Genomic DNA, 13410 nt, shown 5'->3' on the forward strand with positions numbered 1-13410 from the left:
GGTTTTACTCGTAGCTAGTCTCATCTGAGTGTGCCCTGAGAAAGAGATATGTGCAGCTCCTATCGGGATTTGTCGGCACATTCGGGCGGTGTTGCTGGATTTGTTTTAACTTGTCGAAGTGTCTTGTAGAACCGGGATACCGAGTCTGATCGGAACGTCTCGGGAGGAGGTCTATTCCTTCGTTGACCGTGAGAGCTTGTCATGGGCTAAGTTGGGACTCCCCTGCAGGGATTTGAACTTTCGAAAGACGTGCCCGCGGTTATGTGCAGATGGGAATTTGTTAATGTCCGGTTGTAGAAAACCTGAAGTTGACCTTAATTAAAATGCAGCAACCGCGTGTGTAACCGTGATGGTCTCTTTCCGGCGGAGTCCAGGAAGCGAACACGGTGTTGGAGTTATGCTTGACGTAGGTTGTTCTAGGATCACTTCTTGATCATAGTTTCTCGATCGTGCTTTGCCTTCTCTTCTCACTCTCATTTGCGTATGTTTAGCCACCATATATGCTAGTCGCTTGCTGCAGCTCCACCTCATACCTTTACCTTACCCATAAGCTTAAATAGTCTTGATCGCGAGGGTGCGAGATTGCTGAGTCCCCGTGACTCACAGATACTTCCAAAACCAGCTTGCAGGTGCCGATGAGACCGTGCAGATGACGCAACCGAGCTCAAGGAGGAGCTCGATGAAGATTGTGTCCTTTATGTTGTTTCGTTCTAGTTGATCAGTAGTGGAGCCCGGTTGGGGTCGATCGGGGACCTTGTCGCATTTGGGGTTCTTCTTTTATTTTGGTTCCGTAGTCGGACCTTGATTGTATCTGGTTGATGTAATGCTTTATTCATGTATTTGTGTGAAGTGGCGATTGTAAGCCAACTATGTATCTTTTTCCTTTATGTATTACATGGGTTGTGTGAAGATTACCTCACTTGCGACATTGCTTTCAATGTGGTTATGCCTCTAAGTCGTGCTTCGACGCGTAGGAGATATAGCCGCATCGAGGGCGTTACACGCCCCCCCTAGGGCGCGCCCCCCTGTCTTGTGGGGCCCTCGTGGCTCCCCTGACGTACCTCCTGCACCCATATATACCTACGTGACCTAAAACTTCCAGAACGCAACATAGATCAGGAGTTCCGCCGCTAGAAGCCTCCGTAGCCACCGAAAACCAATCTAGACCCGTTTCGGCACCCTACCGGAGGGGGCAATCCTTCTCCGGTGGCCATCTTCATCATCCCGACACTCTCCATGACGAGGAGGGAGTAGTTCTCCCTCGGGGCTGAGGGTATGTACCAGTAGCTATGTGTTTGATCTCTCTCTCTCTCTCGTGTTCTTGAGGTGATACGATCTTGATGTATCGCGAGCTTTGCTACACTAGTGCAGAACCAGGCAATAGCCCTGGTTCGTAAGGGGCTTTAGTGCCGGTTCGGTAACCGGCACTAAATTGTAGGCACTAAAGCCCCCCCCCCCTTTAGTACCGGTTCAGCACGAACCGGTGCTAAAGGGCAAACACGTGGCATGAGCCAGCTCCGTGGGCGCGTAGGACATTAGTACCGGTTGGTAACACCAACCGGTACTAAATGTTTTGGTGTGTTTTGGTTTTATTTTTTATTTTTACTTTAATTTTGTGTTTTCCATTTAATTTAATGATTGTTTTACATTATAATGAGTTGTTAAATCATTAGGTGATTAGTTTGACTGGATGCGTGTGGATCCTAGCTAAGTCATCAAGTATATGTCATATCCATATTATATATACTTGATCACCTACTTAAGTGATCGAGGTAATATGGATATGGTATATACTTGATCACTTAGCTAGAATCCATCCAGTTGAAACTAATATGCAATTTCTTTCATAAATGATATAATAACTCATCATCATCATCATATTAATTAATATAAAAACTCTTGCATCATATATATCATCACCAACGGTTTTCATAGCAAAGATATCATCGAGTTCAACATGGTAATGATATTATAAGCGTTCATAACACCACAAAAGCAAATCACTCGTTGAGATTAAGTTCAGGACGAAGAACACGGACATGAGAGGACAAGTACTAAGAGCATGAACTAGCTAATTAATCACTCCTGCTGCTCTCTCTCAGGTAAAATAGCATAGAACATGTATAGCTTTGCTGATTCATCATATTGGAGCATGCAGATGAACCTGTCTCCTAATCGTGGGTTGCACTTCTGATTGCTGCCCCCTAGTACTTCTCTGTGATCGTTCACAATTTTGCTCTAGTCTTTTACTATTAAGCATTCCTCGCTATTAGAAATCCTGAATGCACTAAAGTGCATTGTAGGATATCTTGGCCGTAAGCTAACAATATTCATGGTACCTTTAGTCTCGATCCAATCAGGCACAACATTCATCGGGAGTCCCTGTTGAAGAACATCGTATATAGTAACATACTTAGCAATGAAGTTTAGCTTAAAAATAATGTATGCAAAAGATGCACTGCGGAGAAATAGTAGAAATCTTACCATCTTTCCTAAATATATGTGACCGTAGTTCAGTACGAACACTATTGGTCGCACGTTTTGAGTACTAACATTTCTAAGTGCAGGAAAGAAATTTGTCTTGACAGCATCAAGATCCTCAAGTCATTAAACATAATGACTTGTCTCCTCGCAGTTTAGTTCAGCCCCGGGACAGTGGACGGTCATGTCTACCAAGCACCGGACATGTTTGCTTGATTGGAAGTAAGCTGTCAATATAAATTGAGATCTATTAATTATTCAACTGGTTCAAATAATCTCATATCGAAGACATAAATATGGTTGAGAAACTCACATAATGGTAGAACTGGAGGCGTCTGCACATCGACCCAGATGTCTCTATTACCTTCAATATCATCTTCTGGACGAATATCAAAGGTGATAACCATATCAGGCTCAAATGCATAAGCCTTGCATAGTGCTTGCCAAGTTTTGCATTCAAAATAGCTGTATGTGTCTGCATTGTATAATTTGACGTTGAAGGTATAACCATGCTCGGTCTTCAAGTAAACTCTTTTTACCTCCATAGTTTCGTTAGGACTGAAACCTATCTTATCCAAGACAAAAATTCTTGCATGGCAGGGGATACGCTAGTAGAATAGTGAAAAATTAAAATTAAAAGGTGAAGCAAATGAAGCATAACTCATACTTAATTACGAAAAAACACTTGTCGTTGTGACTTACTGTATCCACTTCGAAGTTCTCATCCAGCTTGATGCTGAAGCGTCTATCATCAACTAGAAAATTTCTGCCGCACGGGCCGCGCTGGTCTTCACAGTATTCACATATAATGAAATTGTGTTCATCGTCAGACGACATTCCTATGTTCATAGGTGAAACATTAAACACTTATTAGTTCTATTAATTCAACTAATTCTGTTAATTCAACTAGTTCAACTAAGCACTTACGAAGAATATACCTAATTAATTGAACTAATGCAACTAACTAGTTCAACTAATTAATTCAACTAAACTAGTTCTATTAATTAGATAATGAAATCTCATATAACTAAATTAAATATATATATATCTAACATATAATTTATATCTAATATCTAACATATATGTTCATACATAGGTGAAACATTAAACACTTACTAGTTCTATTAATTCAACTAAATAAACTAGTTCTATTAATTCAACTAAGCATTTACTAAAAATAAACTAGTTCTATTAATTTCTTACTAAAATAAAGTAGGTAGTTCTATATAGTAATATTTTGATTAGATCATCAAATCTCATATACCTAAATTTTCTTACTAAAAATAAACTTGTTCTATTAATTTTCATACTAAAAATAAACTAGCTATATTAATTCAACTAGTTCAAATCTCATATATATACCTAATTAATATCTAGCTATACTAATTCAACTAGTTCAACTTGTTCTAATTCATGTAAAATATATTTGACATTAATATTTAACATCTTTTCCATATAATTCATCTAACATTAACATTCTAACATTATTATCTATGTAATTTATCTAACATTAATCTAAACAACAGAAAATAGAATAAGTAAAAACAATGTGTGTGTCTCTGTGTGTGTGTGTACGACCGGGGGGTGGCGGCGTACGGGCGGCGGCGGGTGACGATGGGGGGACGGGCGCGGCGGGCGAGAGGCGGCGGCGATGTACGGGCGCGGCGGGGGCGACGGGCCGGGCGGTGACGGCGACGACGGGTGGCGGGGGCGACGGCGGTGACGGCGACGACGGGTGGCGTGGGCGACGGCGGTGACGGCGACGACGGGCGGCGGTGGCGGCGAGGGCGGCGCGCGATGGGGCAACGGGCGCGGCGAAGAAGTTTGGATCGAGAAGAACTACTGGTGGGCGAAACTGATTTTTTCGTAGGTTTCATATATATAGGAGGGGTCTTTAGTGCCGGTTGGAGCCACCAACCGGTACTAAAGGCCAATTTTCGCCAGGGCAAGGGGCGGGAAACGGCCCCTTTAGTACCGGTTCGTGCCACGAACCGGTACTAAAGACCCCCCCCCCCCTTAGTACCGGTTGGAGCCACCAACCGGTACTAAAGGTTGTGCGCTGCCACCGGCGGTGCACAATGTTTAGTCCCACCTCGCCGAGCGAAGGGCAGCCGCACTGGTTTATAAACCTAGCCGCGGCTGCTCCTTCGAGCTTCTCTATATAGCAGACTTCTGGGCCTAATTAACTAGGGCGCGCTGCCCTGTGAGCCTGCTGGCCCTTCTGGGCCTGCATTTGCACACCCTAGGTCTGGCAGGCCCACTGGGCAGCGCGCCAACAAATTTTTTATATAGTTTTTTCTTTTCTGCATTATTTATTTTCTTCTATTTATTTTTTAGTAGTTTTTTATATAGTTTTTTTCTTTTCTGCATTATTTATTTTCTTCTATTTATTTTTGAGTAATTTTTTTGTATAGTTTTTTTCTTTTCTGCATTATTTATTTTCTTCTATTTATTTTTGAGTAATTTTTTTGTATAGTTTTTTATTTTCTGCATTATTTATTTTCTTCTATTTATTTTTGAGTAATTTTTTTGTATAGTTTTTTATTTTCTGCATTATTTCTTTTCTTCTATTTATTGTCTTCTGGAAATTGAATGCTGCATACTGAACACAAAAAAAGTCCGGAGTTCAAATAAGTTTAAAAAACATTGAAGTGGCCGTGTAACAGATGAGTTCTCATCCGAAACCCTGATACTCCGAAAGAGTTTGTCCAGTTTGTACACGAAGTGCGTCCATTTTTTGTCGTGACCCTCTCTACTCTTTCGCGCATGCTATGCGGGTGATATGATGATACCATGCCAAGTTTCAACATTTTCAGGATTCATTTTGTAGTGATTTTCAATTTCACGGTCATTTAGCTCTCTAAACAATTAGGTAAATGACCGAAAAACAACAAATGATGTCAGAACATGTTCGAAATTGATGACGTCGCTTTGAATGCTGCATACTGAACACAAAAGAAGTCCGGAGTTCAAATAAGTTTAAAAAACATTGAAGTGGCCGTGTAACAGATGAGTTCTCGTCCGAAAGCCTGATACTCCGAAAGAGTTTGTCCAGTTTGTACACGAAGTGCGTCTAGTTTTTGCCGTGACCCTCTCTACTCTTTCGCGCATGCTATGCGGGTGATATGATGATACCATGCCAAGTTTTCAACATTTTCAGGATTCATTTTGTAGTGATTTTCAGTTTCATGGTCATTTAGCTCTCTAAACAATTAGGTAAATGACCGAAAAACAACAAATGATGTCAGAACATGTTGGAAATTGATGACGTCGCTTTGAATGCTGCATACTGAACACAAAAGAAGTCCAGAGTTCAAATAAGTTATTAAAAATAAAAAAGAGGTGCAATGCTGGTTAATTTGCTTCAAGCCATTTGGAATAGTGTAGACTGCACTGCACATAGCTCAGTGCAATCTACGCTATTCCGCAAGGCTTGAGGCTAATCAACATGCAGGTGAGCATTGCAACTCTTCGTCATTGTCTGTGCACTCACGGCTTATAAACCGCTCATATTGCCTCTCTTGGCGAGGTGGGACTAAAAATCAGCTTACAAAGAAACTCTAGTACCGGTTCATGGCATGAACCGGTACTAAAGGTCTTCGTGGGGCCCCAGCCTGACCATAGCCTGACACAGCCTCATTAGTACCGGTTCGTGGCATGAACCGGTACTAAAGGTTGCCCACGAACCGGTACTAATGATGCTCGCCCGCCTAGCCGTTGGAACCGGCACTATTGGTCACATTAGTGCCGGCTCAAATCAAACCGGCACTAATGTGCTTCACATTTGACCCTTTTTCTACTAGTGCTATTATATTTGGATCATATGATGTTTCTTCCCCCCCCCCCTCTTCTCTCTTGTAACGAATCGAGTTTCCCCTTTGAAGTAATCTTATCGGATTGAGTCTTTAAAGACTTGAGAACACTTGATGTATGTCTTGCCGTGGATATCTGTGGTGACAATGGGATACCGCATGCCACTTGATGTATGTTAAGGTGACCAACTTGCGGGTTAATGAACCTATGCATAGGGGTTGGCACACGTTTTCGTCGTGATTCTCCGGTAGATGTTTGGGGCACTCTTTGAGGTCCTATGTGTTGGTTGAATAGATGAATCTGAGATTGTGTGATGCATATCGTATAATCATACCCACGGATACTTGAGGTGACAATGGAGTATCTAGGTGACATTAGGGTTTTGGTTGATTTGTGTCTTAAGGTGTTATTCTAGTACGAACTCTAGGGCTGTTTGTGACACTTATAGGAATAGCCCAACGGATTGATTGGAAAGAATAACTTTGAGGTGGTTTCGTACCCTACCATAATCTCTTCGTTCGTTCTCCACTATTAGTGACTTTGGAGTGACTCTTTGTTGCATGTTGAGGGATAGTTTTATGATCCAATTATGTTAGTATTGTTGAGGGAACTTACACTAGCGAAAGTATGAACCCTAGGCCTTGTTTCCACACATTGCAATACCGTTTACGCTCACTTTTATCACTTGCTACCTTGTTGTTTTTATATTTTCAGATTACAAATACCTTTATCTACCATCCATATTGCACTTGTATCACCATCTCTTCGCCGAACTAGTGCACCTATACAATTTACCATTGTATTGAGTGTGTTGGGGACACAAGAGACTCTTTGTTATTTGGTTGCAGGGTTGCTTGAGAGAGACCATATTCATCCTACGCCTCCTACGGATTGATAAACCTTAGGTCATCCACTTGAGGGAAATTTCCTACTGTCCTACAAACGTCTACAAGAAGAAGGTTGTGTAGTAGACATCACTCCTCCACTCGTTTCTCTCCTCGCACCCCGATCCAACTCCCTCTCCTCGACACCCAACCGCCACCGCCACCCTCTCCGCGCCGTCGACGCCACCCTAGCCGCTCCCCCCCCCCCCCCCCCGCCACCGGCCGCCGCCATCTCCACCCACCCGCGCCCCGCGCCGCCGTCATCTTCGCCCCACCCGCCCCGTCTCCGCCCACCCACCCACCCACCACCGCCGTTGTCTCCACCCACCCGCGCCGCGCTGCCATCGCCCCTCCCCCCCCCCGCCAGAGTCGCCGGCCTGATCTCCGGCCGCTGCTCCGTGATACGTCTCCAACATATCTATAATTTTTGATTGCTCCATGCTATATTATCTACTGCTTTGGACTATATTGGGCTTCATTTTCCACTTTTATATTATTTTTGGGACTAACCTATTAACCGGAGGCCCAGCCCAGAATTGATGTTTTTGCCTATTTCAGTGTTTCGAAGAAACGGAATATCAAACGGAGTCCAAACGGAATAAACCTTTCTGGAACGTGATTTTCTTCCCGAATATGACCCAGGAGACATGGACCCTACGCCAAGGAAGCTTCGAGGTGGGCACGAAGAAGGGGGGCGCGCCCTATACCCCCAGGCGCGCCCCCCACCCTCGTGGGCCCACCGAAGCTCCACCGACGTACTTCTTCCTCCTATATATACCTACGTACCCCCAAACGAACAGATACGGAGCCAAAAACCTAATTCCACCGCCGCAACTTTCTGTATCCACGAGATCCCATCTTGGGGCCTGTTCCGGAGCTCCGCCGGAGAGGGCCGTCATCACGGAGGGCTTCTACATCATCATAGCCTCTCCGATGAAGTGTGAGTAGTTTACCTCAGACCTTCGGGTCCATAGTTATTAGCTAGATGGCTTCTTCTCTCTTTTTGGATCTCAATACAAAGTTCTCCCCCTCTCTCATGGAGATCTATTCGATGTAATCTTCTTCTTTTTGCGCTGTGTTTGTTGAGACCGATGAATTGTGGGTTTATGATCAAGTCTATCTATGAATAATATTTGAATCTTCTCTGAATTCTTTTATGTATGATTGGTTATCTTTGCAAGTCTCTTCGAATTATCCATTTGGTTTGGCCAACTAGATTGGTAGTTCTTGTCATGGGAGAAGTGCTTAGCTTTGGGTTTGATCTTGCGGTGTCCTTTCCCAGTGATAGAAGGGGAAGCAAGGCACGTATTGCATCGTTGCCATCGAGGATAACAAGATGGGGTTTATTTCATATTGCATGAATTTATCTCTCTACATCATGTCATCTTGCTTAAAGCGTTACTCTGTTTTTAACTTAATACTCTAGATGCATGTTGGATAGCGGTCGATGAGTGGAGTAATAGTAGTAGATGCAGAATCGTTTCAGTCTACTTGTCACGGACGTGATGCCTATATACATGATCATGCCTAGATATTCTCATAACTATGCTCAATTCTGTCAATTGCTCAACAGTAATTTGTTCACCCACCGTAGAATACTTATGCTCTTGAGAGAAGCCATTAGTGAAACCTATGGCCCCCGCGTCTATTCTCATCATATCAATCTCCATCACTTTAATCTTGCTTTGCTTTTTACTTTTCCTTTTACTTTTCACTTTGCATCTTTATACCAAAAATACCAAAAATATTATGTCTATCAGATCTCACTCTCGTAAGTGACCATGAAGGGATTGACAACCCCTAATCGTGTTGGTTGCGAGTAGCTATCATTTTGTGCAGGTACGAGGGACTTGAGCGTGGCCTCCTACTGGATTGATACCTTGGTTCTCAAAAACTAAGGGAAATACTTACGCTACTCTGCTGCATCATCCTTTCCTCTTCGGGGAATCCAACGCAAGCTCAAGAGGTAGCAAGAAGAATTTCTGGCGTCGTTGCCGGGGAGTCTACGCAAAAAGTCAACATACCAAGTACCCATCACAATCCCTATCTCTCGCATTACATTATTTGCCATTTGCCTCTCATTTTCCTCTCCCCCACTTCACCCTTGCCGTTTTATTCGCCCTCTCTCTCTCTATCCTCCCTCTCTTTTTCTGTTTGCCTCTTTTCCCTCGCCATGTCAGAACCAAAAAGAATTGGGGGTTCTCTTCCAAGTTCTACTGCTTTAGACAATCCTGCTATCTTATCTAAACTCATAAATCGGAATGCTATGGAACAACTTGCCAGAGTTATCAATGAGAACCTTAGTAATTTTGATGAACATGATTCTGGAATTTTTCGTTATTTACTTGATGAATCTTTGAAAGATGCTTGGGATAGGCTGTTAAGGATCCGGGCTAGCTATGTACCCCAATATCAAATTGAGGTTTACTTAAAAAGCTTTTATGTTGGGCTACCCACTTCATTCAAACAAGTTTTAGATTCTATTTTCGAGGGGGGGTTTCTTGAAGGGGACCCCATAGATACCTATGATAGTATGAAAACCATATTTGGGCACCCCATTAATGAGAAAGCTGAAATCACATCTCTCTTGCTTTCTTACCAAAACGAATCTATTAAAGAGATAAAAGCTAGCCTAGATGCTAATTTCCGCAACATTCTTAATCTTTCTTCTACCATTAATGGACATGTACTTTGTCAAAATAGAAATATTAATTCCATAGATAACAAGTTTGCTCTCTTTTTCTCTAAAACCAAAGATGGCAATACCTAGATCTATCCTCGCTTTTATGCCTAGCTAGGGGCGTTAAACGATAGCGCTTGTTGGGAGGCAACCCAATTTTATTTTTATTCCTTGCTGTTTGCTCCTGTTTAGTAATAAAAAATTTATTTAGCCTCTTTTTTGGTTGTATTTTTTTGTTTAATTAGTGTTTGTGCCAAGTAGAACCGTTGGGAAGACTTGGGGAAAGTCTTCTTGAACATGCTGTAAAAAACAGAAACTTTAGCGCTCACGAGAACTGCTTTCATTTTTATTTGGAAAGTGCTATTTAGTTAATTACTTTTGCAGATGATTAATAGATAAATTCCTCACGTCCAGAAATTTATTTTAGAATTTTTGGGGTTCCATAAGTTTGCGTTAGTTACAGATTACTACAGACTGTTCTGTTTTTGACAGATTCTGTTTTTCGTGTGTTGTTTGCTTATTTTGATGAATCTATGGCTAGTAAAATAGTTTATAATCCATAGAGAAGTTGGAATAAAGTAGGTTTAACACCAATATAAATAAATAATGAGTTCATTACAGTACCTTGAAGTGGTCTTTTGTTTTCTTTCTCTAACGGAGCTCACGAGATTTCTATTTGAGTTTTGTGTTGTGAAGTTTTCAAGTTTTGGGTGAATTCTTTTGATGGATTATGGAACAAGGAGTGGCAAGAGCCTAAGCTTGGGGATGCCCATGGCACCCCCAATATAATCCAAGGACACCAAAAAGTCTAAGCTTGGGGATGCCCCGGAAGGCATCCCCTCTTTCGTCCACTTCCATCGGTAATTTACTTGGTGCTATATTTTTATTCACCAACATGATATGTGTTTTGCTTGGAGCGTCTTGTATTATTTGTGTCTTTGTGTTTTCGTATGCCACAATCATCCATGTTGTACACACCTTTTGAGAGAGCCATACATGAATTAGAATTTGATAGAATGCTCTATGTGCTTCACTTATATCTTTTGAGCGTTATAATTTTGCTCTATGTGCTTCACTTAGATCTTTTAGAGCACGGTGGTGGATTTGTTTTAAAGAAACTATTGATCTCTCATGCTTCACTTAAATTATTTTGAGAGTCTCTTAATAGCATGGTAATTTGCTTAATAATAACATGCTTGGTATTCAAGATTTGTGAAACTTTCTTTTGAGTGCATTGAATACTAAGAAAAGATTGAAGCATGATAATTGTTTTGAGATATGGAGGTGATAATATTAGAGTCATGCTAGTTGAGTAGTTGTGAATTTAAAGAATACTTGTGTTAAAGTTTGTGGTTCCCGTAGCATTCACGTATGGTGAACCGTTATGTGATGAAGTCGGAGCATGATTTATTTATTGATTGTCTTCCTTATGAGTGGCGGTCGGGGACGAGCGATGGTCTTTTCCTACCAATCTATCCCCCTAGGAGCATGCACGTAATACTTTGCTTTGATAACTTCTAGATTTTTGTAATAAGTATATGAGTTCTTTATGACTAATGTTGAGTCCATGGATTATACGCACTCTCACCCTTCCACCTCTGCTAGCCTCTCCAATACCGCGCACCTTTCGCTGGTATCATACACCCACCATATACCTTCGTCAAAACAGCCACCATACCTACCTATGGCATTTCCATAGCCATTCCGAGATATATTGCCATGCAACTTTCCACCGTTCCGTTTATTATGACACACTCCATCATTGTCATATAGCATATCCCGGTACACCGCCGGAGGCATTCATATAGAGTCATATTTTGTTCTAAGTATCGAGTTGTAATTGTTGAGTTGTAAGAAAAATAAAAGTGTGATGATCATCATTTTTAGAGCATTGTCCCAAGTGAGGAAAGAATGATGGACACTATGATTCCCCCATAAGTCGGGATGAGACTCCGGACGAAAAATAAAAGAGGCCAAAGAAGCCCCAAAAAAGAGAAAAAAAGAGGCCATAAAAAAGAGAAAAGGCACAAATAAAAAATGAGAGAAAAAAAGAGAAGGGACAATGTTACTATCCTTTTACCACACTTGTGCTTCAAAGTAGCACCATGATCTTCATGATAGAGAGTCTCTCGTTATGTCACTTTCATATACTAGTGGGAATTTTACATTATAGAACTTGGCTTGTATATTCCAATGATGGGCTTCCTCAAAATGCCCTAGGTCTTCGTGAGCAAGCAAGTTGGATGCACACCCACTTAGTTTCTTTTGATGAGCTTTCATATACTTATAGCTCTAGTGCATCTGTTGCATGGCAATCCCTACTCACTCACATTGATATCTATTGATGGGCATCTCCATAGCCCATTAATACGCCCTAATTGATGCGAGACTATCTTCCCCTCTTTTTGTCTTCTCCACAACCACCATTCTGTTCCACCTATAGTGCTATATCCATGGCTCACGCTCATGTATTGCGTGAAGATTGAAAAAGTTTTGAAAAAGTTAGAGTATGAAACAATTGCTTGGCTTGTCATCGGGGTTGTGCATGATTTAAATACTTTGTGTGGTGAAGATAGAGCATAGCCAGACTATATGATTTTGTAGGGATAACTTTCTTTGGCCATGTTATTTTGAGAAGACATAATTGCTTTGTTAGTATGCTTGAAGTATTATTATTTTTATGTCAATATAAACTTTTTTCTTGAACCTTTCGAATCTGAATATTCATATCACAATTAAGAAGATTTGCATTGAAATTATGCCAAGTAGCACTCCGCATCAAAAATTCTCTTTTTATCATTTACCTACTCGAGGACGAGCAGGAATTAAGCTTGGGGATGCCTGATACGTCTCCAACGTATCTATAATTTTTGATTGCTCCATGCTATATTATCTACTGTTTTGGACTATATTGGGCTTTATTTTCCACTTTTATATTATTTTTAGGACTAACCTATTAACCGGAGGCCCAGCCCAGAATTGTTGTTTTTTGCCTATTTTAGTGTTTCGAAGAAACGGAATATCAAATGGAGTCCAAACGGAATAAACCTTTCTGGAACGTAATTTTCTTCCCGGATATGACCCAGGAGACTTGGACCCTATGCCAAGGAAGCTTCGAGGTGGGCACAAGGTAGGGGGCACGCCCTATACCCCCAGGTGCACCCCCCACCCTTGTGGGCCCACCGAAGCTCCACCGACGTACTTCTTCCTCCTATATATACCTACGTACCCCCAAACGAATAGATACAGAGCCAAAAACCTAATTCCACCGCCGCAAATTTCTGTATCCATGAGATCCCATCTTGGGGCCTGTTCGGGAGCTCCGCCGGAGAGGGCCGTCATCATGGAGGGCTTCTACATCATCATAGCCTCTCCGATGAAGTGTGAGTAGTTTACCTCAGACCTTCGGGTCCATAGTTATTAGCTAGATGGCTTCTTCTCTCTTTTTGGATCTCAATACAAAGTTCTCCCCCTCTCTCGTGGAGATCTATTCGATGTAATCTTCTTCTTTTTGCGCTGTGTTTGTTGAGACCGATGAATTGTGGGTTTATG

The sequence above is a fragment of the Triticum urartu genome, chromosome 2A, assembly GCF_056163025.1.
Source record: "Triticum urartu cultivar PI428250 chromosome 2A, HENAU_Tu73, whole genome shotgun sequence".
In the NCBI taxonomy this organism is placed as follows: Eukaryota; Viridiplantae; Streptophyta; class Magnoliopsida; order Poales; family Poaceae; genus Triticum; species Triticum urartu.